General features: G+C 52.1%; 1 protein-coding gene across 1 annotated transcript in view; it reads right to left on the bottom strand.

Annotated features, from left to right (window-relative positions):
• The window catches only part of COL3A1 (collagen type III alpha 1 chain), a 2,242,195-nt gene that overhangs the window by 923,808 nt on the left and 1,293,298 nt on the right, over positions 1 to 25,089 (bottom strand). The gene's annotated exons all lie outside the window — the stretch shown is intronic.

Here is a 25,089-nt window from a genome sequence, read left to right as displayed (position 1 = left end):
TAGGTTCATCACGTGCGCCAGGCAAGGGATGTGTGTCAGCTTAGCCAACCTTAAAGCGCGAATGAGATTACTCCCATTATCACACACAACCATGCCCGGTTTCAGGTCCAGCGGTGCCAGCCACAAATCCGTCTGTTCCTTTATTCCCCTCCAAATTTCCTCCCCTGTGTGCTGCTTATCCCCAAGGCAGATTAGCTTCAGCAACGCTTGCTGACGCATGCCAACAGCTGTGCTGCACTGCTTCCACGATCCTACTGCTGCTGGGTTAGCGTTTCCGGATGAGGTACAGCTTTGAGATGCGTTGGAGGAGAAGGAGTCAGAGAGGTAGGTGCTGCTGTTGTTATCCAGTGGGAGGGACGGCGGTGCAGCTGTTTGCGGCGTGGGCAACACCCGCGCCGTAGCAGGTGAGGAATCGCTGCCAGGCTCCACAAGGTTCACCCAGTGCGCGGTAAGGGAGATGTATCGACCCTGGCCGAACGCACTCGTCCAGGTGTCAGTGGTGAGGTGAACCTTGCAGGCAACGGCATTCTTCAAGCTTCGGGTTATTTTGCTGACCACGTGCTCATGCATCTCAGGCACTGCAGAGCGCGCAAAGTGGTAGCGGCTGGGAACCACGTAACGTGGGATGGCCACTGACATCATGCCCTTGAAGCTGTTTGTCTCCACCACTCGATATGGCAGCATTTCGCAGGCCAGAAGCTTGGCTATGCTGGCTGTTACTGCCACGGCCCGGGGGTCATTTGCTGGCAATTTCCTCTTGCGCTCAAACATCTCCGACACAGACAACTGAACCGTAGCGCTGCACACGGAAGGGCTGTTGGTTGTTGTGTTTGATGAACACTGGGAGACCTCAAGAGCACTACTCCGGAAAGTGACAGTGTCAGCGTCGTCTGATGTTTGTGAATGTTGTGAACCACGCAATGGCTGGGCTACTGCTGCTGCTGAGGCGGGTCTGGTGGTGAGTCTGGTGAACCCAAGGGAGGCAGTGTTGTTGCTGGTACCCTGTCCTGACGCGTTTGCCCACAGAGTGGGATGTTTGGATAGCATGTGACGGCTCATGCTGGTGGTGGAGAGGTTGTTAATACTTTTCCCCCTGCTCAGGCGGGTCTTGCACACCTTGCAAATCGCCATGGTAACATCCTCAGTGCAGTCTTCAAAGAAAGCCCAGACTTTGGAGCACCTGCCTCCTTGCTGGCGATTTCTGTTTGCTCCTCTTTTGCCTCTCACTTGAACTTCCACGCTTGTGGTGCCTGAAATAGCGCGCCGCCTACCTTGTGGCACAAGGCGAACTCGTGCAGCAGTGGGTTCTTCAACAGACTCATCTGTGCTGCTGCTACGACGGCTATGTTCTCGTTCACAAACAAAATCTGGGTCTCTGTCCACATTGTCCATACCCTCCTCTTCCATCTCCTCAAACTCGTCATATGTCATTGTGGGCCGCCGCCGTGGAGTAGAGCTCCCCACAACAACCTCTGCGCAGCACACTCCAACGTCGTCTTCCAGATCTTGTCGGCCGACCTCCTGCAATTGCAACCCCTCCTGCCCAAATTGCTCTGGGATTTGGGTTTCCGAGTCCTCCTCGGACTCGCCTTGTATTTCAGTGCGCGGTGCATTTCCCACAGTTAACGGTTGTGAATCCAGGCACAACATTTCTGGCTGTTCCTCCATTGACCTTTGAAAGGTGGAAGTTTGTTGGGCTGGGAATAGCTCCTGCGAATACCCCATTGTGTCCTGAGGTAATTCATCGGACTGGTTATCTGGCAGTTGTGTGCGTGGTGTCGCTGCCGGTTGTGTCAGCTTTGTGCCCACTGGCTCCTTGTAACTGGCTGAGGACTCGGACCTCGTGCGTGATGTGCTGGTGCTGCTTAACCCACTGCTGGACGCTTGAGAGGTCATCCAAGTAATTATCTGGTCCTGTTCTTTTGGATTTGTGGGGGTTGTTGTCCTGGACAACATGGGCGGTATTGAATGGGTTTTCTTGGGTGCTCCCCTGTGGCCTGTACGTGAACCGTCAGGGGAAACACCTCTTCCCTTGCCCCTCCCTCTTTCACCGGATTTCTTCCTCATTTCACTTATCCTTACAGTACACGCTGACTGGCAGCAGTACAGTGGCAGTACAGAAATGCTATACAGTACCACTATTCCCAGCAGCGACACAGAGCACAATGCTATACAGTGACGGGTGAGCGGTGTACCACTATTCCCAGCAGCGACACAGAGCACAATGCTATACAGTGGCGGATGAGCGGTGTACTACTATTCCCAGCAGACACAGAACAGTAAACAGAATGCTATATAGTGTGGCTGAGCGAGCGGTGTACCACTATTCCCAGCAGACACAGAACAGTAAACAGAATGCTATATAGTGTGGCTGAGCGAGCGGTGTACCACTATTCCCAGCAGACACAGAACAGTGAACAGAATGCTATATAATGTGGCTGAGCGAGGTACACAGAGTGGCAGTAAACAGAATGCTATATAGTGTGGCTGAGCGAGCGGTGTACTACTATTCCCAGCAGACACAGAACAGTAAACAGAATGCTATATAGTGTGGCTGAGCGAGCGGTGTACCACTATTCCCAGCAGACACAGAACAGTAAACAGAATGCTATATAGTGTGGCTGAGCGAGCGGTGTACCACTATTCCCAGCAGACACAGAACAGTGAACAGAATGCTATATAGTGTGGCTGAGCGAGCGGTGTACCACTATTCCCAGCAGACACAGAACAGTAAACAGAATGCTATATAGTGTGGCTGAGCGAGCGGTGTCCCACTATTCCCAGCAGACACAGAACAGTAAACAGAATGCTATATAGTATGGCTGAGCGAGCGGTGTACCACTATTCCCAGCAGACACAGAACAGTAAACAGAATGCTATATAGTGTGGCTGAGCGAGCGGTGTACCACTATTCCCAGCAGACACAGAACAGTAAACAGAATGCTATATAGTGTGGCTGAGCGAGCGGTGTACCACTATTCCCAGCAGACACAGAACAGTGAACAGAATGCTATATAATGTGGCTGAGCGAGGTACACAGAGTGGCAGTAAACAGAATGCTATATAGTGTGGCTGAGCGAGCGGTGTACTACTATTCCCAGCAGACACAGAACAGTAAACAGAATGCTATATAGTGTGGCTGAGCGAGCGGTGTACCACTATTCCCAGCAGACACAGAACAGTAAACAGAATGCTATATAGTGTGGCTGAGCGAGCGGTGTACCACTATTCCCAGCAGACACAGAACAGTAAACAGAATGCTATATAGTGTGGCTGAGCGAGGTACACAGAGTGGCAGTAAACAGAATGCTATATAGTGTGGCTGAGCGAGCGGTGTACTACTGTTCCCAGCAGCGACACAATGACAGGGGGGACCCTGGCTAGCATGGCTGGAGCGCGAACTACCCTGCCTGCCTACCCAAAGCTAAACCCACAGACAAATGGCGGAGATATGACGTGGTTCGGGTATTTATTTACCCGAACCACGTGACAGTTCGGCCAATCAGAGCACGTTCGGGTCCGAACCACGTGACCCGTTCGGCCAATTACAGCGCTAGCCGAACGTTCGGGGAACGTTCGGCCATGCGCTCTTAGTTCGGCCATGTGGCCGAACGGTTTGGCCGAACACCATCAGGTGTTCGGCCGAACTCGAACATCACCCGAACAGGGTGATGTTCTGCAGAACCCGAACAGTGGCGAACACTGTTCGCCCAACACTACTGGAGATAGGGGAAGTTTAGACCAACTCTTGTGCTTATGACGTATTTTAGATAATAAGGGGGTAATATTAAGGGATTCGAAAGAGTTTAGGTCCGGGGAGATGATGATACCCAAATATTTAAAGAAAGAAACTTTTTGAATTTCTTTGCATATCTGTGGGAGGGAAATATCCGGTTTATCTAAGGGAATACAGGACTTATCCCAATTAACTTTTAACCCAGAATATGAACCAAAGGTTGTAAATAGATTCATAGCATGAATTAGGGATTCATGGGAGTCCTTGAGGAAAAGAAGAGTATCATCAGCATATAACACAATCTTTTTGTAAGGATTGGTGTCAGCACACAGAGAGAATCTGATTATTGGTGATCTGCAGTATCACCAACAATACAGATATATACCCGATTATTGATGATCTGCAGAATCACCAAGAATACAAGTATAACTAACCTCTGGACACCTGATAAAGTGTAAGTGTTTTGGTGCAACAGTAAGCTGTCTCCCGTGGGGCGGGAGACGCAAATAACAATGAGCATGGACCACCTGAGGAGCAGGTGGCCCTTGGATATATGAAGAGTATCTCCCAGACAAGGGGATGGAGATAACCTGTGAGCCAGTGATTCCCTGAAATGCTGGAATCAGACTATACTGCAGCCAAAGGACTCCTAAGGGATAGAGTCCCTGGCTGGACTGCTGAGAGGCCCCTCTGAGGAACAGGGAGTCTCTGCAGCTACCTGACACCTAGCAGGGTGGTGTCACAGGTAGTACAGACAGACTGAACACCCAAGGGATGAGTGACAGCCAGGCCAGGTCGGCAACACACGAGCAGATAAGGTAAAGAGACAGAAGGCTGATTCGGTAATCAGGTACAGGCTGGGTTTGGCAACGGGCAGTCAGATATGCAAAGGTACCGAATCAGAAAGCAGGAGAGAGGTCAAGAGAGCAATAGTTCATAACAGATATCAAGCAGAGGCCTAGTCTAGAGTGTGAGGTCCGTGGTCTCAACACCCAGGAACTGGTCTAAGGAATAACACAGCACTGACACAGTATCCCTAAGCTTGGGTGAGAGGTCCGTGGTCACAACACCCTGGAACTAGTCTAAAGTATAACACAGCAATGACACAGCGTCCCTAAGCTTGGGTGTGTGGTCCTTGGTCACAACACCCTGGAACTGGTCTAAAGTATAACACAGCAATGACACTGTATCCCTAAGCTTGGGCGTGTGGTCCTTGGTCACAACACCCTGGAACTGGTCTAAAGTATAACACAGCAATGACACAGTATCCCTAAGCTTGGGTGTGTGGTCCTTGGTCACAACACCCTGGAACTGGTCTAAAGTATAACACAGCAACAACACAGTAATCTGGCTAAGTGTGAATACCCAGGTCCACCTGGTTCTAACACACTGTGAGATCTGACTATGGTCTGAGTGCTAACACATAAGCATTCGCAACGGCAGACAACCTGAGACTGACCAGTGAGATCTATATATAGGGCAACGCTCCTCAGCGCCACCCAGTGCCGCTCAGCCAATGACGATCTGTGCTGGGATCAGCTGATCAAGCTGATCCTTCTCCTCTTGGCATAAAGGTCCTGCCTCCCAGCGCACGCGCGCGTAGCTCTCCATCTGTGTGCACTAGAAGGCTCAGATACACCAGACGCATGCTGCTGCGCAGAAACCGCCGGTCTGAACGCGGAGACAGCCGCCTCGCCGCCAGACCGCGTGGCGGTGTCTCCGCAATCCTTTACACTTTTCCTCCAGGACTCCATATTTAAACCCCTTGATTTGGGTATTAGATCTCACCACCTCAGTGAGTGGCTCTATAGCAATTGCAAAAAGCAGGGGGGACCTGGGGCAACCCTGTCTGGTCCCCCTGCTCAGATTAAATCTTGGGGAGATAGCATCATTAACTCTAACTACGCAATTTTTGGTAGGACTTTTGCCATGGATTCCCCTCCGGCATTCCACCGTCCAGGTATTAGACACCTTGAAACATTTTTCTATCACTTTTGTGGCCAGAAACAATCCCTATTGGTTTTTATATTCGCCTGCCCATTGAAGTCTATGGCCATTCGTAGATTCACCAGATTCACAAACTTTTGTGGAGATTCGTGTTTGAAGATTGTGAACCTAAAATTTGATGTTCGGCCCATCACTAGTAGTCAGACGACCCAATCATTGGGCGGAGAGCTGGGAAAAGCGCAGGCGGGATTGCCTGGTGGATCACACCCTTGCAGCATGCGGTGGCCACTAAGGCAGGACGTTAGAGGGTATTGGTTTAGCCGGTATACCCGAGGCAAAATGCCGCCAACCAGGTTGTGTTGTTTTCCAGGTTGTGACAGGTATATGATCTCCACCCCCATGTGTGAAGTTAAGAGTAAAAGGAAAGTCCCAATGGTACCCTACTGCGGCCATCTGGAGGGACAAGGTAACTGGCCTCAGGACTCCCCATCGCTGTATAGTAGTGGGAGCCAGGTCTGCAAAAAGTTACACAGATGCAGTAGGCGTCCAGACTCCATGCAGCTTTGAGAAGCAGATCTCTAACATTCTCAAATTGCCATTTCAGGACAACATCCCTGGGAAGGTCTGCGCTTCATGGTTGTGAGAGTGCCTGGTGGATGTGGACAATTCTTTTATTATTATTATTATTTAGTATTTATATAGCGCCGACATATTACGCAGCGCTGTACAGTAAATATATATATATCTTGTCACTAACTGTCCCTCAAAGGAGCTCACAATCTAATCCCTACCATTGCCATATGTCTATATTATGTAGTGTAAGTACTGTAGTCTAAAGGAGGCCTGGTCCATCTGGGGGTGGAAAGCGCAAAACAGGTTAACCCCCTTGGCGTTATGATTCCTTCCGGATTTTAGGGTCTAAAAGTGGTGCAATGTTTTTGCACCCTTTCAGACCCTAAAACCTGGAAAAAATCATGCTGCCAGGGAGATCTGCAGCAGTTTTTTTTACAATCACTCACCTCCCTGGCTCCAGTGCAGCAGTTATGCCTCTATCCTCAAGGTGGCGCTGCAACTCTAAAGTGAAATTTCACCAGGAGGAAGCAGAGTCCTGGAGGAGAGGAAGAAGAATGGCGGCTGACGTCGGGATCCCCCGGAAGGAATGTAAAAATGCCCTTTGCGTGCATTGCTCTGCACACAGCCTCCGGCAGCTACCCTGAGCAGAGGTCAGGATTACTGCTCTGAGCTGCGGTTTTCCGCCCCAACCCTAGCTCAGGATTACCGCCAAGGAGGTTAAGAGCCCCGGGCTTGAGGTCGGTCACAGCCTCTGAGAGCCCCCTTTTCTGGATGCTGGCCTGCCAAAGCAGGTTGTTAAGGCGCACAACGATCAGTGGCAAGCGCCAAAACTAGGCGTCCCATAACAGCAATGTAATGCTGCACGTGGCGTGCACGGGTAATTCGGGGCTCCAGCGGTTGCCGGCCAGTGGTTGCCAGACCCCAAATTACATCTCCCTTCAAATTTCTACAACTCGGAGGGGTAATGGTATTTAGCGTCACCGGGGAGTTTTGCGGCAGCAGGAAGAGCCTTTATTCGGCTTGCCCTGCGCCCAACTCAGCATCGACTCGCACATACGTACACCTGCCTGCTCCTAATCTCAACATCCTCTAATTTCAGTTGTAGGCTTTTTGGTCTTAGCCGCCTGCTCATCAAACAGGACCTTATCGGAGTCCAGGGCCTCTGTAATTGGGTCAGTCTGCTACTCATGATTCCCCATGTGGCCTCCAAGCTCGCGTATCTGTAATGATATGTCCCTCTTTAAGTTCAGCCCTAAAGTCCCACTTGATGTCCACCACAAGGTCCTCTTGAGAAGGGGCCAGAGGTGGGGTGTGCTTCGTTTCCTGCAGCTCGGTGGAAATCAGAGGAAGCTGCAGATCTGGGGTGGATGGGCTGTGATGGGTTCTGTGATCCATCCGCCATCTTGGATCTCATGGAACGAGTAGAGAAGGGCAGAGATGGAGGTCAGTGGTGCTCACCGCCAGGTCGTGATCACATTTACGCGTGGATTCACGACCATTTTGACGCATTCCGCCTCGGACATGAAAATCCGTGAATAGATTTTCAACCACGAAAATCTACTTCGGCTTCGCGTGAATGCGGACAGAAATCCGCATTCACGCTCGTGAAACCCGGGGCTGAAGTCGTGGTTTGCGGAAATGCGTCAAACTATGCGGAAGTGACATATTGCAGGCCAATCAGAGTGCCCCAGCCAGGCCCTAGCAACCAATCACAGGAGGGGAGCTATGCCCTCCCCTCCTGAATATAAAGCGGCGGCCATGATGGAAAAGCTCTGTCCTTGCTACTAGACTGTGGTGCTGAGAGGATTATCTCCAGGCCATTCAAGGGCGTAGGGCCCGTGGTCGCAGCGGTCGCCTTGGCGACCGGGCCCGGCTCCTGAGGAGGCGGGGGAGGGGCCCGGGGGGCCCATCTCCGTTTGGAGGGCCATGCGCCCGTTCGCGCTGGTAGGAGGGAGCCGCAGCCGCGGGGAGGGCAGCCCGACCTCTTCCTCCCTTCCTCTCCCCGGGGCCCCCCCTCAGATGCAGAGTAAGCGGCTAACGGAAGCGCTATAGGCAGAACTCACCTCCCTGCGTTCCACTCGCCGCTGATCTCCTCTCTGGCTGGCTCTGCATAGATGTTGTTACACACGCAGCTTCCGGCTAAACAGGAAGCTGCGTGTGTAAGCATCTATGCAGAGCCAGCCAGAGAGGAGATCAGCGGCGATTGGAACCAGGGACGGAGGTGAGTTCTGCCTATAGCGCTTCCGTTAGCCGCTTACTCTGCATCTGAGGGGGGGCCCCGGGGAGAGGAAGGGAGGGAGAGGTCGGGCTGCCCTCCCCGCGGCTGCGGCCCCCCCCCTCCATTATGGGGACGGGCAGCTACCTAATCTATCCTGGGGGGCAGCTACCTAATCTATCCTGGGGGGCACCTACCTAATCTAACCTATACTGGGGGGCAGCTACCTAATCTATCCTGGGGGCAGCTACCTAATCTATCCTGGGGGGCACCTACCTAATCTAACCTAATCCTGGGGGGCAGCTACCTAATCTAACCTATACTGGGGGGCACCTACCTAATCTATCCTGGGGGCAGCTACCTAATCTATCCTGGGGGGCAGCTACCTAATCTAACCTAATCCTGGGGGGCAGCTACCTAATCTAACCTATACTGGGGGGCACCTACCTAATCTATCCTGGGGGGCAGCTACCTAATCTATTCTGGGGGGCAGCTACCTAATCTAACCTATACTGGGAGGCACCTACCTAATCTATCCTGGGGGCAGCTACCTAATCTATCCTGGGGGGCAGCTACCTAATCTAACCTAATACTGGGGGGCAGCTACCTAATCTAACCTATACTGGGGGGCACCTACCTAATCTATCCTGGGGGCAGCTACCTAATCTATCCTGGGGGGAAGCTACCTAATCTATCCTGGGGGGCAGCTACCTCATCTAACCTATACTGGGGGGCACCTACCTAATCTATCCTGGGGGCAGCTACCTAATCTATCCTGGGGGGAACCTACCTAATCTAACCTATACTGGGGGGCACCTACCTAATCTATCCTGGGGGCAGCTACCTAATCTATCCTGGGGGGCACCTACCTAATCTAACCTAATCCTGGGGGGCAGCTACCTAATCTAACCTATACTGGGGGGCACCTACCTAATCTATCCTGGGGGGCAGCTACCTAATCTAACCTATACTGGGAGGCACCTACCTAATCTATCCTGGGGGCAGCTACCTAATCTATCCTGGGGGGCAGCTACCTAATCTAACCTAATCCTGGGGGGCAGCTACCTAATCTATCCTGGGGGGCAGCTACCTAATCTAACCTAATCCTGGGGGGCAGCTACCTAATCTATCCTGGGGGGCACCTACCTATTCTAACCTAATCCTGGGGGGCAGCTACCTAATCTATCCTGGGGGGCAGCTACCTAATCTATCCTGGGGGGCAGCTACCTAATCTATCCTGGGGGGAAGCTACCTAATCTATCCTGGGGGGCAGCTACCTCATCTAACCTATACTGGGGGGCACCTACCTAATCTATCCTGGGGGCAGCTACCTAATCTATCCTGGGGGGCAGCTACCTAATCTAACCTATACTGGGGGGCAGCTACCTAATCTAACCTATACTAGGGGGCACCGTCCTAATCTAATTTATACTGGGGGCACCTACCTATCTAACCTATACTGGGGGCACTTACTTATCTAACCTGTATTGGGGGCACCTAGCTAGCCTATACAGGTGGCAACTAAACTGGCTACCTATATTGGAGGCACCTACCTAACTAACCTATACTGGGGGCACCTACCTATCTAACCTACGCTGGGGGCAACTATTCTGGCTACCTATATTAGAGGCACCCACCTAGCTAACCTGTACTGGGGGCACCTATCTATCTAACTTATACCGGCGGCGCCTGCCTATCTCACCTATACCGGGGGCAACTATACTGGCTTACCTATGCCTGACTACCTATACTGGGGGTACCTATAGCTGGCTATAGGGATTTTGATATGTGTGTGCATCCGTCGGGTGTTGTCGGGGGAGGGGGGGCTGTTGTTGCCGGGGGGGGGGGGGACCCACATCCAGATTCCGCATCGGGGCCCAGAGGTTTGTAGCTACGCCACTGAGGCCATTGTTGTTTGAGCAAGTGCATTTATTGTGTTAAAAACAAAGCGTTTTTTTTGCTAACACTGCTCTTATACTGTACACAGTTAGCTAGTCAGTGAGTGATTGCTGTAGTTAGTTGTAGTCAGTGTAGTGTAGTGGGAGTGTGGGAGTCTAGTGATTATTTAACTGTGTGTAGTGCTGTGCAGGCAGGTTCAGTGCTGCAGTGTAGTGGGAGTGGGGATTATCTGTGTGTAGAGTGCAGGCAGGCAGGTTAGTGCAGCTGCAGTGTTCACTTGTATATTCCAGTGACAGTTATACACTTGTACTATTTGCAGGCAGCCAGTCACACCGCCAGCGCCGCCACTCTCTGCCAGCGCTGTTCATTCATTCTGTCAGTGACCTTGTGCCGTGCTCAGTGCCCACTGCTCGCTCGCTCGCTGGCATATGAACATCTCATTACACAGTGTGACATCCTTGTGTGCCCACTGCATCCTTCAGTGACCTAGTTGTATATCCAGTGCCCACTGCTGTGCCCACTGCATCCTTCAGTGACCTTGTACTGTGGCCACTGCATCCTTCAGTGACCTAGTTGTATATCCAGTGCCCACTGCTGTGCCCACTGCATCCTTCAGTGACCTTGTACTGTGCCCACTGCATCCTTCAGTGACCTAGTTGTATATCCAGTGCCCACTGCTGTGCCCACTGCATTCTTCAGTGACCTTGTACTGTGGCCACTGCATCCTTCAGTGACCTTGTACTGTGCCCACTGCATCCTTCAGTGACCTTGTACTGTGCCCACTGCATCCTTCAGTGACCTTGTACTGTGGCCACTGCATCCTTCAGTGACCTAGTTGTATATCTAGTGCCCACTGCTGTGCCCACTGCATCCTTCAGTGACCTTGTACTGTGGCCACTGCATCCTTCAGTGACCTAGTTGTATATCCAGTGCCCACTGCTGTGCCCACTGCATCCTTCAGTGACCTTGTACTGTGGCCACTGCATCCTTCAGTGACCTTGTGCTGTGCCCACTGCATCCTTCAGTGACCTTGTACTGTGCCCACTGCATCCAGTGATTCATTACTAGCAACATGTCTGGCAGGGTTTCGCGGGGTGAGAGGAAAGGGAGTTCAATTGCCTCAGCCACTTCTGGGACTGCTCCACGTCCAGGGAGAGGACGCCCAGCTGTACGTGGTCGTGATGCAGCAGAAAAGGGGGCAGCAAAGCCTGGGCCGAGTCAGCGGACGCCATTGTCCAAATATTTTAAAGTTTCTGGTCCCCGTGTGGTGGTTGAGCAAATGGAACCTGACGTACTCATGGACATCATGACTTCCTCCCAGACCTCTACTGTGAGCACCACTCCAAGCAGTAGCAGCAGCAGCCAACATCCCACGCTTGTTGTGACATCCACCCCAGCACCCACTGGTCAGCAGCCCTCCCAGGATGACAGCGTTCTGTCCCTCAGTCCGGCATCTGGGAACCTGCTGATGCAAGAAGCACAGGACTTACTGGGGACTGATGTGGCAGAGATTGAGATCGGGCCACAATCACAAGCGTTGTTGAGTTCTGGTGATGAAGAAGAGGGGTCTGTGTCTGGGGATGTAGGGACAGAAGAGGAGGCGGGGGGAGTCAGAGGAAGAGCTGGATTATGATGATGCTGCTGATGATGACGTTGTGGACCCTAACTATGTGCAGCCTGCTGAGTCCGTGGAAGAATGGTCAGAGCAGGATGACGAGTCACCTCGGCCTAGGCAAGGATATCGCCATATGTCAGGCAGGGGCAGGGGCATCGGCAGCAGTGGGCGTGGAGGAAGTAGACAGGACACTGCTTCAGCCGGCACCACCACCATGCAACCCCCGGCAACTACTACCACACATTGCTCCGCTGCACCCTCTGCTAGTGGGGGCCGCAGTAAATTAAAGTCACCAGTGTGGGATTGCTTTGAGGAATGTACTGATGACAAAAGGTATGCGGTGTGCAGGTTATGCAGCAAAAGATTGAGCCGTGGGAAAAGTCTGAGCAAGATGGGTACCTCATCCCTCCAGGGCCACCTGAGAAGCCGCCACTGCCGCGAATATGCGGACTTTAAGAGGAAGCAGGCACTGCTGGCAGGGGTTCCTGAGAGCAGAAGGCCCACCAGCGCAGCAGCATCCTCCCTCCCTCAGGGTCGTGAATCCCCCACAGCAGCAGCAGTAGTAGCACGCAAGCGCTCTTCCACCTCGGCTGCTCAGGACACAGACATTGAGGCTGGCAGCCAGTGTTCGTCTCTCTCCTCTGTCTCCCCTGCATCCCAGCGTCGTCAGACCCTGCTGAGCGACACCTTTCAGGGTCTGACCAAGCCTCTGCCTCCAAGCCACAGGCGGATCCGCAAACTAAATGGCTTGCTGGCCCGGGCCATGGCATCACAGCTGCTTCCCTACTCCCTGGTGCAGGAGGGGAGCGCCATGCGGACGCTGCTCCAATTTGGCATCCCCGAGTGGCAAGTCCCCAGTCGCCACTATTTCAGCAGGAGCGCGATCCCAGCACTCCACAAGTTTGCGGTGGAAAACGTGGCCCGTTCCCTGGACTACTCTGTGGGCAAGCGGGTCCACGTGACCATGGACTCGTGGAGTAGCAGATTTGGGACAGGTCGCTACCTGTCCTTTACGGCCCACTGGGTGACACTGATGGAAGGGAGGGAGGACAAGAGCGCATCAGCCCAGCTAGTGGTGCCACCACGCGGGATCAGGGGGGATGCAGAAGGGTCCTGTCACGACACTCCCTCAGCACCCGGAAAGCAAGCCCGCCTCGGCAGCAGCAGCGCCAAGCCTCGGCACTGCCAAGCCCTTTTAAAATTGGTGACCCTGGGGAAGGAGAGGCTTACGGCCACCAACGTCCTGGCCGCCCTCAGGAAGCAGGAGCGGAGGTGGCTGACCCCCAGAGGCCTGGAAGTGGGGTATGTGGCAGCCGATAACGGGGCCAACCTGGTGGCAGCAGTGCAGCAGGGAAACCTCCAGCACATCCCCTGCTTGGCCCACGTGCTCAATCTTGTGGTGCAGCGCTTCTTGCGCACCTACCAGGGGATGAGCAAGCTGCTGCAGGATGCCCGGGCGGTGGTACGCTTTTTCCGCCTGTCAGCAACTGCCTCTGCACTCTTGTCCACCTTACAGCAGCAGTATGGAAGGCCACAACACCGGATGATCATCGACATGCCAGTTCGCTGGAATTCGACTCTGGCCATGTTGGAGCGGCTGTGTCAGCACAGGCTGGCTCTTAGGGCCTACATGCTAGACCCAAGTGTCCCCAGCAACCAGCAAGTCCCCATGATTACTGCCAGTCAGTGGACACTGATGCAGCAAGTATGCCTGGTGCTGAGTCCCTTCCTGGAGGCAACCAAGATGGTCAGTGAGGAGCGGGCCTCTGTGTGCCAGTGGGTGCCCTTGGTTTGTCTACTGGAGCAGGCAATGGACAATTTAATTGAGCGTGGGGATGAAGCCCTGAGGCAGTTGGAAGAACAGGAGCAGATGGCAGCACAGTCCAGCTCAGAGGAGGGCTCACAGCAGGTAGTGGAAGAGTTGGAGGTCCCTAACCTGAATGAGGAGGAGGAGGAGGAGCAGAGTGCAGCAGGCGTTGTACGTGGATGACGGTTTGAGGAGGACAACGACATGGCACAGGAAGAGGACAGGCATGCGTTATGGGACAATGGCGAGGACGAGGAAGATCTTGCTGGCAGGGCCCACTTGTTTCCCATGGCTGTGCACATGTTGCGCTGCCTTCGCAGGGACCCCCGGGTGATCCAGATGCGTTCAAGGGAGGACATCTGGATTACCTTGATGCTTGATCCCCGTCTGAAGGGGAAGCTGGGAGACTTAATGACGCCATCCACCACCGAGCAACGCACAAGGGAGTTGAAGGAGGCCCTTGTGCGCAGACTACTGGAAGCATTCCCCCAGCCTTCCACCCCCACTGTAACTGCTCTGCCAAGCCAGCAAGAGGTGCCTGCCATTGCCACTAGCAGCACAACAACAACCACCAGCAGCAGCAGCAGCAACTGGCGCCCCGGAGACCTGAAGAGCCTAAGCAAGAGCCTGTATGCAGTGCAGCAGCCCAGAACAGAGGTGCCCGCCACAGCATCCACCACCAACCAGCACAAGCAACGATTGACCACCATGGTGTCTGACTATATGGGGTCATCCAGCGGGCTCAATGACACCGACAGCCCCGTGGACCCCTTGGAGTACTGGGTCAAGAGACTGGACATCTGGAGCGAGCTTTCCCAGTACGCCCTGGAACTCCAATCCTGCCCTCCTTCCAGTGTCCTCTCAGAGAGATGCTTTAGTGCGGCCGGTGGCGTGGTCACAGAGAAGCGCTCTCGGCTCTCCCACGCCTCTGTGGACAAACTCACCTTCCTGAAAATCAACCAGGCTTGGGTGGAAGGTGAGTTTCTGGCCCCTATTGTCGGACACAGGGGGACATGAAGTGGCTGCTGCATGTGCTGTTGTTAACTATGCCTGCCTTTATAAAGACATTTACTACCTGCCTAGTGCCTACCTTGGTTAATTTTTTGGTGTTATGGTACTACTATCAGTAAGTTGCCATGGTCCTCCTGAGCTGCTGAACTGACCGCCCGCTTTGTCCTCCTGACTCAGTCGCTACTACACTCTGCGTTCACACTGCCCGGCTCACCGGGTGCATTTAATTTTTTGGCCAGCACTATGACGCTGTGCTACTACTACTGTGCTGCTGCTGCTGAACTGACCGCCCGCTTTGTCCTCCTGACTCAGTCGCTACTACACTCTGCGTTCACACTGCCCGGGTCGCCGGGTGCATTTAATTTTTTGGCCAGCACTATGACGCTGTGCTACTACTACTGTGCTGCTGCTGCTGCTGAACTGACCGCCCGCTTTGTCCTCCTGACTCAGTCGCTACTACACTCTGCGTTCACACTGCCCGGGTCGCCGGGTGCATTTAATTTTTTGGCCAGCACTATGACGCTGTGCTGCTACTACTGTGCTGCTGCTGCTGAACTGACCGCCCGCTTTGTCCTCCTGACTCAGTCGCTACTACACTCTGCGTTCACACTGCCCGGGTCGCCGGGTGCATTTAATTTTTTGGCCAGCACTATGACACTGTGCTACTACTACTGTGCTGCTGCTGCTGCTGAACTGACCGCCCGCTTTGTCCTCCTGACTCAGTCGCTACTACACTCTGCGTTCACACTGCCCGGGTCGCCGGGTGCATTTAATTTTTTGGCCAGCACTATGACGCTGTGCTACTACTACTGTGCTGCTGCTGCTGAACTGACCGCCCGCTTTGTCCTCCTGACTCAGTCGCTACTACACTCTGCGTTCACACTGCCCGGGTCGCCGGGTGCATTTAATTTTTTGGCCAGCACTATGACGCTGTGCTACTACTACTGTGCTGCTGCTGCTGAACTGACCGCCCGCTTTGTCCTCCTGACTCAGTCGCTACTACACTCTCCCGCTTTGTCCTCCTGACTCAGTCGCTACTACACTCTGCGTTCACACTGCCCGGGTCGCCGGGTGCATTTAATTTTTTGGCCAGCACTATGACGCTGTGCTACTACTACTGTGCTGCTGCTGCTGAACTGACCGCCCGCTTTGTCCTCCTGACTCAGTCGCTACTACACTCTGCGTTCACACTATGCCTGCCTTTATAAAGACATTTACTACCTGCCTAGTGCCTACCTTGGTTAATTTTTTGGTGTTATGGTACTACTATCAGTAAGTTGCCATGGTCCTCCTGAGCTGCTGAACTGACCGCCCGCTTTGTCCTCCTGACTCAGTCGCTACTACACTCTGCGTTCACACTGCCCGGGTCACCGGGTGCATTTAATTTTTTGGCCAGCACTATGACGCTGTGCTACTACTACTGTGCTGCTGCTGCTGAACTGACCGCCCGCTTTGTCCTCCTGACTCAGTCGCTACTACACTCTGCGTTCACACTGCCCGGGTCGCCGGGTGCATTTAATTTTTTGGCCAGCACTATGACGCTGTGCTACTACTACTGTGCTGCTGCTGCTGCTGAACTGACCGCCCGCTTTGTCCTCCTGACTCAGTCGCTACTACACTCTGCGTTCACACTGCCCGGGTCGCCGGGTGCATTTAATTTTTTGGCCAGCACTATGACGCTGTGCTGCTACTACTGTGCTGCTGCTGCTGAACTGACCGCCCGCTTTGTCCTCCTGACTCAGTCGCTACTACACTCTGCGTTCACACTGCCCGGGTCGCCGGGTGCATTTAATTTTTTGGCCAGCACTATGACACTGTGCTACTACTACTGTGCTGCTGCTGCTGCTGAACTGACCGCCCGCTTTGTCCTCCTGACTCAGTCGCTACTACACTCTGCGTTCACACTGCCCGGGTCGCCGGGTGCATTTAATTTTTTGGCCAGCACTATGACGCTGTGCTACTACTACTGTGCTGCTGCTGCTGAACTGACCGCCCGCTTTGTCCTCCTGACTCAGTCGCTACTACACTCTGCGTTCACACTGCCCGGGTCGCCGGGTGCATTTAATTTTTTGGCCAGCACTATGACGCTGTGCTGCTACTACTGTGCTGCTGCTGCTGAACTGACCGCCCGCTTTGTCCTCCTGACTCAGTCGCTACTACACTCTGCGTTCACACTGCCCGGGTCGCCGGGTGCATTTAATTTTTTGGCCAGCACTATGACGCTGTGCTGCTACTACTGTGCTGCTGCTGCTGAACTGACCGCCCGCTTTGTCCTCCTGACTCAGTCGCTACTACACTCTGCGTTCACACTGCCCGGGTCGCCGGGTGCATTTAATTTTTTGGCCAGCACTATGACACTGTGCTACTACTACTGTGCTGCTGCTGCTGCTGAACTGACCGCCCGCTTTGTCCTCCTGACTCAGTCGCTACTACACTCTGCGTTCACACTGCCCGGGTCGCCGGGTGCATTTAATTTTTTGGCCAGCACTATGACGCTGTGCTACTACTACTGTGCTGCTGCTGCTGAACTGACCGCCCGCTTTGTCCTCCTGACTCAGTCGCTACTACACTCTGCGTTCACACTGCCCGGGTCGCCAGGTGCATTTAATTTTTTGGCCAGCACTATGACGCTGTGCTACTACTACTGTGCTGCTGCTGCTGCTGAACTGACCGCCCGCTTTGTCCTCCTGACTCAGTCGCTACTACACTCTGCGTTCACACTGCCCGGGTCGCCGGGTGCATTTAATTTTTTGGCCAGCACTATGACGCTGTGCTACTACTACTGTGCTGCTGCTGCTGAACTGACCGCCCGCTTTGTCCTCCTGACTCAGTCGCTACTACACTCTGCGTTCACACTGCCCGGGTCGCCGGGTGCATTTAATTTTTTGGCCAGCACTATGACGCTGTGCTGCTACTACTACCACCAGTATGTTGCCGTGGTCCTTCTGTGCTGCTGAACTGACCGCCTGCATAGTCCTTCTCCTGACTCAGTCGCTACCACCACTGCACTCTGCGTTCACACTGCCCGTGTCCACTGACAACTCTGCTGCGATGTCATTGCTAATTGCTGCAAAAAAAACAAAAACAAAAATTACAAAAACCTCTCTGGAGTCTTTTTGCCGTCAGCCACTCATCCTCCTCCAGCGGTACCTTCGCCGCCAAGTGCCATTGGAACTCGCCTTCACCTCTTTGACTGCTTAACGCGTATATCCCTTTTTAAAACCACTTATTACCAATTAATAGCCCCATTTAAAGTGTTGATTTCACTTTAACATCCATTTTCTCTAGAAAATTTTTTTTTGGGGGAATTTTTTATGTTGAAGTTATGTTGCCCCTTATCACCTCGATAATCCATGCTATTTGGGGGACTGTAGCATGTATGGGGGCTTTGTTATTAACGTTAAAAGAAAATCCGCCTCCGGGCGTGAATCCGCGCGTGATTACGCCATTCACGGGAAAAAATCTGCGTGGTTGCGTGGACGCGTACGAAAATCCGCATGCGGCGGGGCCGAATGCGGATTTTTTTTTTGCAACCACGCGGATTTCCGAATTCGTGGATGAGGCACATCCGAGCATCCCTGATGGAGGTATAGCAGGGGAGGGAGTGGTCTTTGAGTCACCAGATTTACCCTTGTTCTTGTGGGTAGAGATGGATCGAACCTCAGAATTTGGGTTCGTGAATCGCAAACGCGAACTTCCGCAAAAGGTCGCGGACCGGCGAACCGCAATACACTTCAATGGGCAGGTGAAGTTGAAAAACTACAAACACTGTTTCTGGCCACAAAAGTGATGGAAAAAAGGTTTCAAGGGGCCTAACACCTGGAGGTGGACATGGCGGAGTGGAATACACGCCAAAAGTCCCGGGGAAAATTACGGATTTGACGCAGTGCATGATTATAATCCCTAAAGGGCAGAAATCACATTGCATTCCTAAATTGGAGGCATAAAGTGCTTGAAAACACCTTGCGTGTGTATACATGGATCAGCAGGAAGTGTAAGTAGTGTACTGCTTCACACTGACAGACCAAACTCACTGTGTAACGCACAGCTGTTTGTGTAGTGTAGCCCATATGGTCAGGCTGAGGTAGCTCAATTAGAGATGGCTCGAACCTTTGATTTTAAGTTTGCGAACCTCAAGCGCAACCTTCCGCTAAAGTTTGCGTTCGCGCGAACTTTGTGAACCGCAATAGACTTCAATGGGCAGGTGAACTTTCAAAATTTCAAACACTAATTCTGGTCACAAAACTGATGAAAAACATGTTTCAAGGGGGCTAACACCTGGAGGGGGGTCATGGCGGAGTGAGATACACGGCAAAAGTCCCGGGGAAAATTACGGATTTGACGCACAGAAGGGTTTTAAGGGCAGTAATCACATTGCATTGCTAAACTGGAGGCATAAAGTGTGTTAAAACATCTTGCGTATGTATACATCAATCAGGTAGTGTAATTAGTGTGCTGCTTCACACTGACAGACCAAACTCAGTTCTTCCGCCTCCTCCTCAAAAAAAACACCTTCCTCATCTGATTCCTCTTCCCAAGTCGACTCCTCCTTCTCCCCCCTCCTCTGTGCTGCCGCAGGTGTTGATAACAAATCTGGTTCTGGTCGTGATGGTTCCCACAACTCTTCCCCCTCGTCTTGTTCACGCTCCTCTACAGCTTGATCCACCACTCTACGCATGGCACACTCCAGGAAGAAAGCATATGGGATCAAGTCGCTGATGGCGCCTTCACTGTGACTCACCAGGTTTGTCATCTCCTCAAACGGACACATGAGCCTGCAGGCATTACGCATGAGTGTCCAGTACTTCAGCCAGAAAATGCCCAGCTCCCCAGAGCCTGACCTTTGACCGTAGCTGTACAGATACGCGTTGATGGCTTTTTCCTGTTGTAGTCAGAGGTCAAACATGAGGAGCATTGAATTCCAGTGAGTCGGGCTATCACAAATCAAGCGCCTCACCGGCAAGTTGTTTCTCTTCTGAATATCGGCCAAGCGCGCCATGGCCATGTAGGAACGCCTGAAATGCACACACACTTTCCTGGACTGCTTCAGGACCTCCTGTAAGCCTGGGTACTTACACACAAATGTTTGGATTAAAAGATTCAGCACATGTGCCATGCAGGGTACATGTGTAAAGCTGCCCAAACTCAAAGTTGAAATGAGATTGTTGCCATTGTCACACACCACGTTGTCGATCTCCAGTTAGTGCAGGGTTAGCCACTGATCCACTTGTTTGTTCAGAGCGGCCAAGAGTGCTGGTCCTGTGTGACTCTCGGCTTTGAGGCAAGACATGTCCAAGATGGTGTGACACTGTCGTACCTGGCATGCAGCATAGGCCCTGGGGAGCTGGGGGTGTGTAGTTGGAGAGGAGATCACAGCACCAGTACAGTAGCACTGCCACTCAGCCGAGGAGGACGACAGCGAAGAGGATGTAGCAGGAGGAGTAGGAGGAGAAGGAGAGGTGGTGGCAGCAGGCCTGCCTGCAAGCCGTGGAGGTGTCACAACTAGGTCCACTGCACAGCCACATACTCCCTGCTTGCCAGCGGTCACCAGGTTGACCCAATGTGCTGTATAAGTAATGTACCTGACTGGGCTTTGTAGACCAGGCATCCGTGGTCAGATTGACCCTTGACCCAACGCTGTGTGCCAGAGATGACACTACTTGCCTTTCAACATCATGGTACAGTTTGGGTATCGCCTTTTTAGAAAAATAATTGCGGCCTGGTATCTTCCACTGCGGTGTCCCAATCACCACTAATTTTCGGAAGGCCTCAGAGTCCACCAGCTGGTATGGTAACAGCTGGCGAGCTAACAGTTCCGCTAAGCCAGTTGTCAGACGCCGGGCAAGGGGGTACCTGGCAGATATTGGCTTCTTCCTGTAACGATCGGTGTTAGCTAAATAGATAACTCTGATTATTGGTGATCTGCAGAATCACCAATAATGCAGATGTATACCTGATTATATGATGATCTGCAGAATCACCAATAATACAAGTATACAAGGAAGCAGGAGCTAATATGAAGATAGGTGCTTGGTGCGACAGTAATGGTGTAATACAAGTCTCCTGAGGAGCGGGTGACTTAAGACAGTACTGCAGCCCAGGATCCCCTGAGGAGCAGGCGAGCCTGGCTGAGCTAAGACACTAGCACAATAGAAGCTGAAAGGTACACAGAAGTATAGGAGTTAGTCTCCTGGGGTGCAGGTGATTAACAGTGTACTGCAGCCGGGAACACCTAAGGAGTAGGTGTAAGCTACAGATCCCTCACCAGTGGCAGGGCCCACTGATGAGGATAGAGAGGTCAGACAAGCCGAGTCGTAAACTACCGGAGAGATAAAGTACAGAAACAGAAGGCTGATTCAGTGTGTAACGATCGGTGAAGCACAGAGAGGATCTGATTACCGGTGATCTGCAGTATCACTGGGAATACAGATATATACCAGATTATAAGTGATCTGCAGTATCAACGATAATCCGATATACCAGCTACCCTCTGTACACCTGAGTAGAGTGTAGTGTTTGGTGTAACAGTAACACTTTAGAGGACTAGGCCTCAGAGCAGGAGTACTGCACGGATTCCTTCCGAAGACCTGAACTCTCCAAGGCGGGAGGAGTCAGGCTGAGAGTAGGAAGGACTATCTGAGAGTGACACTCCGGAGGGAGTGTCACTAACAGGACAGGGAACCGCCTCTAACAGTAAGGTCGGTTCTCTAGGTCGGACAAGCCAGGTCGTAAACACACGGACAGATAAAGTACAGATTCAGAAGGCAGAGGCGGAGTCTAAGGTACAGGCAGGGTTCGGCAACAGGGTATCAGATATATCGAGGTACAAAATCAGGAGGCAGAAGCAGAGTCTAAGGACGAGCCGGGGTTCGGCAACAGAGTATCAGAATGGCAAGGTACAAGATCAGAGTTCAGAAGAATGGTCAGGCAGGCAAAGGGTCATAACAGATAATTACAATCAAACTAGTACTTTAAGCTATCAACAAAATCTAGCTAAGTGTAGGATTACAGCTCCAGCTGGTCCCGGCACACTTAAGGATCTAGATCACAAGGTATACAGAAAAGCTGCGCTCAGCACACATATAACCAACTTAATACAAGCAATGTTACGGTTAAAAAGCCGTGCTATTCAACCTTAAACACCAGTATATATGGGTAATCAAAGGGCAATTTCAAGTAAGACAAGTGTGATATCTAACACATATAATCAAAGTCCATAAACTTGTTTCATATGGAGCGCTCCTGCGTAATGTGTATAGGCATTAAAAGTCAAATCTTCATAAAATCAGTAAGCGCTTCTGTATAGATAACACTGCGATGAACTTCTATATAAATGGATGCATAGGACCATCAGGAGAATCCCCCATCAGGTGTGAACTCACCAGATCAGAAGACCATCAAGGCCAAGTCACGCATCTGGGGTATAGGCCACCCCATAGCCTCTCTGGCAAGCCTCTCTCCACACGCACAGGTCTCCCGGATGGATAGCGCTGTCAGTATGACAAACAAAGGCTCCTCATCGCGTAAAAGTCCATAAACATACTTTATTGCACGTTTCCAAATAAAATCCAAAAAATGTCCATAGGACACAGCAAGGGTCACTTACAAATAAGCTCTATATGAGCCAGTGGGGAATGCGCAGGGCACAGCCATATAATGTTGTTTGCAATGGCTTCCTAATGCTATCAAACCCACTGTTCAGTAGTGTAGACCGACCAGTAGTAAAACTATGAAGTTTAAAAAGCAGCAGCAGCGTGTGAACTTCAGCCGCGTCCGACCAGTAACACACGCGTCACGACACGCCGTAGCTCCGCCCAACGTTTCGTTGCTATGGCAACTCATCAGGGGCGTAAGCCTAAATGAGCCAGCGAGGGAGCGGCCGACTCCCCGGGCAGCAACTGTGCGGCGGAGTCCGCCGAGCTAACGGAATCCGCCGCCTGCACTGCACCGCCCGCCGGCAGAGATGCGGAACCCGCCGCCACGTCAGTCCTGGCGGGGTTTCCGCTATCTCTCACACTTCCGCTCAAAGATTTCCTTAATGGACACCTGGCTTCTGTGGGCAGAGGAGCAGGAACCACTCAAGGTGAGAGGCAGAGTGGAGGAGGGAGGCTGTGAAGGTACAAGGGATAAAGAGGGCTGAAGATGCTGCACCTGAAGGAGGAAGAGGAGGCGGAGGGTGGCTTTGCGTTTGTGTGCTGCTTTTCCTCAGGTGGTCATCCCATTGCTGTTTTTGCTTGTTCATAATGTGCCTTCGTAAGGCAGTTGTCCCTACGTGGGTCTTGCTCTTTCCACAACTCAATTTTTGGTGGCAGAGAGTACAGATGGCATTGCTGTCATTAAGGCAGACACACAAAAATGTCCACACCACTGAGCTCTGGGATGATGGCATTTTGGTGGTGGTGGCAGCAGCTGACCTTGAAGGGCATGTTTGCTGGCTGTCCATAGGTGGCAATACATGCCACCAGACACTGCCACAAGCGGTTTCTGATGACGAGCTCCCCCTGCTTCTTACAGCAACTCGTCTCCTCCTACTCCTCTCTGACTTCCCCTCTGAACTGTCCCCCTGTTTATCTGTCTATTGGGAACCCACGTGACATCCATGGCAGGATCATTATCATAATCATCCTCCACAGCTTTGCTTGTATCAGACACCTCCAAAACTGCACTAACAACAGGTACTTCATCATCCTCACACCTTATGTCCATACTGATGCTTAACTCAGACCTATGAGGTCGTGAAACACCCGCAGCACCTTCATCTTGTAACAATAATGGTTGTGAATCAGTTAATTCCCCACAAACACGTGTGAATAACTCCTGCGACATCTGATGTGGAGCGGCTGTGGTGCTAGTAGTAGTGGTGGTGGCTGCCGGAGTGTTAAGTGGGGTGCCAGAATCAGAGCAGGAGGAGGAAGATATGTCATGGTTCCATGCAGAAGATGAGGAAGATGAGGTGTTCTGTGTTAAATTGTCAACTACGTCCTGACAATCTTGAGGGTTGATGGTGTGTGCCTTCTGAACACTGTACTTTGGTTGAGGCTGCACAACGACCTCGAACAGACATGCCGGGTGGCCTTCCTCTGGCTCTGCCTGTTATTTTGTCCATATTGGAAGGGGGGGGGGGGGAGTTGAAGTGAAAAGTATGCACTGACTGGTATAATACAATGTGCAGTCACAGATGCAGTGAAAGGTATGCAGTGACTGGACTAATACAGTGTGCAGTCACACAGATGCAGTGAAAGGTATGCACTAACTGGTATAATACAGTGTGCAGTCACACAGATACAGTGAAAGGTATGCAGTGACTGGTATAATACAGTGTGCAGTCACACAGATGTAATAAAAAGTATGCACTGACTGGTGTAATACAGTGTGCAGTCACACATATGCAGTGAAAGGTATGCAGTGACTGGTATAATACAATGTGCAGTCACAGATGCAGTGAAAGGTATACAGTGACTGGACTAATACACTGTGCAGTCACACAGATGCAGTGAAAGGTATGCAGTGACTAGTATGATACAGTGTGCAGTCACACAGATGCAGTGAAATGTATGCAGTGACTGGTATAATACAGTGTGCAGTCACAGATGCAGTGAAAGGTGTGCAGTGACTGGACTAATACAGTGTGCAGTCACACAGATGCAGTGCAAGGTATGCAGTGACCGGTATAATACAGTGTGCAGTCACACATATGCAGTGAAAGGTATGCAGTGATTGGTATAATACAGTGTGCTGGGCCTGGCACAGTACAACAAGGGCCAGCTGCGACAGACAGGGCTATATATGCAGTGTCAGTGTGGCACACACACACAAAAAAAAGACACGTCAGAAGAACATTAGCTCTCAAAAGAACTGTTTTGGGGTGCTTACAGCAACAAATATCAGCAAGGAGCGAAGCTAACAAGAGCCTAACTAATACTTTCCCTATCTCTCCAGCAACCTCTCCCTTTTCTCACTAGCAGCAGGCAGCAGACAGAGTGAGAAGATGGCCGACACTCCTGTCTTTTATAAGGGGGGGGGGGGGGGCGGGGGTCCAGGAGGGAGTGCAGCCTGATTGGCTGCCATGTGTCTGCTGACTGTGATGTAGAGCGTCAAAGTTTAGCCCAATGATGTGGTATAGGGGGCGGGTTGACTCGCTATGTGTTCGCGGTTCGCTGCAAACAGCTAAATACGCGCTAACAAGTTCATCGGCGAACAGTTCGGGCCATCTCTACTTGTGGGTCATGTTCCCCCAGCCGTGTAGAAGGTTTTCACTGGCCTTTATCAGCTGCACATTTATCAGC

The sequence above is a fragment of the Hyperolius riggenbachi genome, chromosome 7, assembly GCF_040937935.1.
Source record: "Hyperolius riggenbachi isolate aHypRig1 chromosome 7, aHypRig1.pri, whole genome shotgun sequence".
NCBI lineage: Eukaryota > Metazoa > Chordata > Amphibia > Anura > Hyperoliidae > Hyperolius > Hyperolius riggenbachi.
Note: the sequence above shows the minus strand (reverse complement) of the source record. Positions and strands in the feature narration are given on the sequence as shown.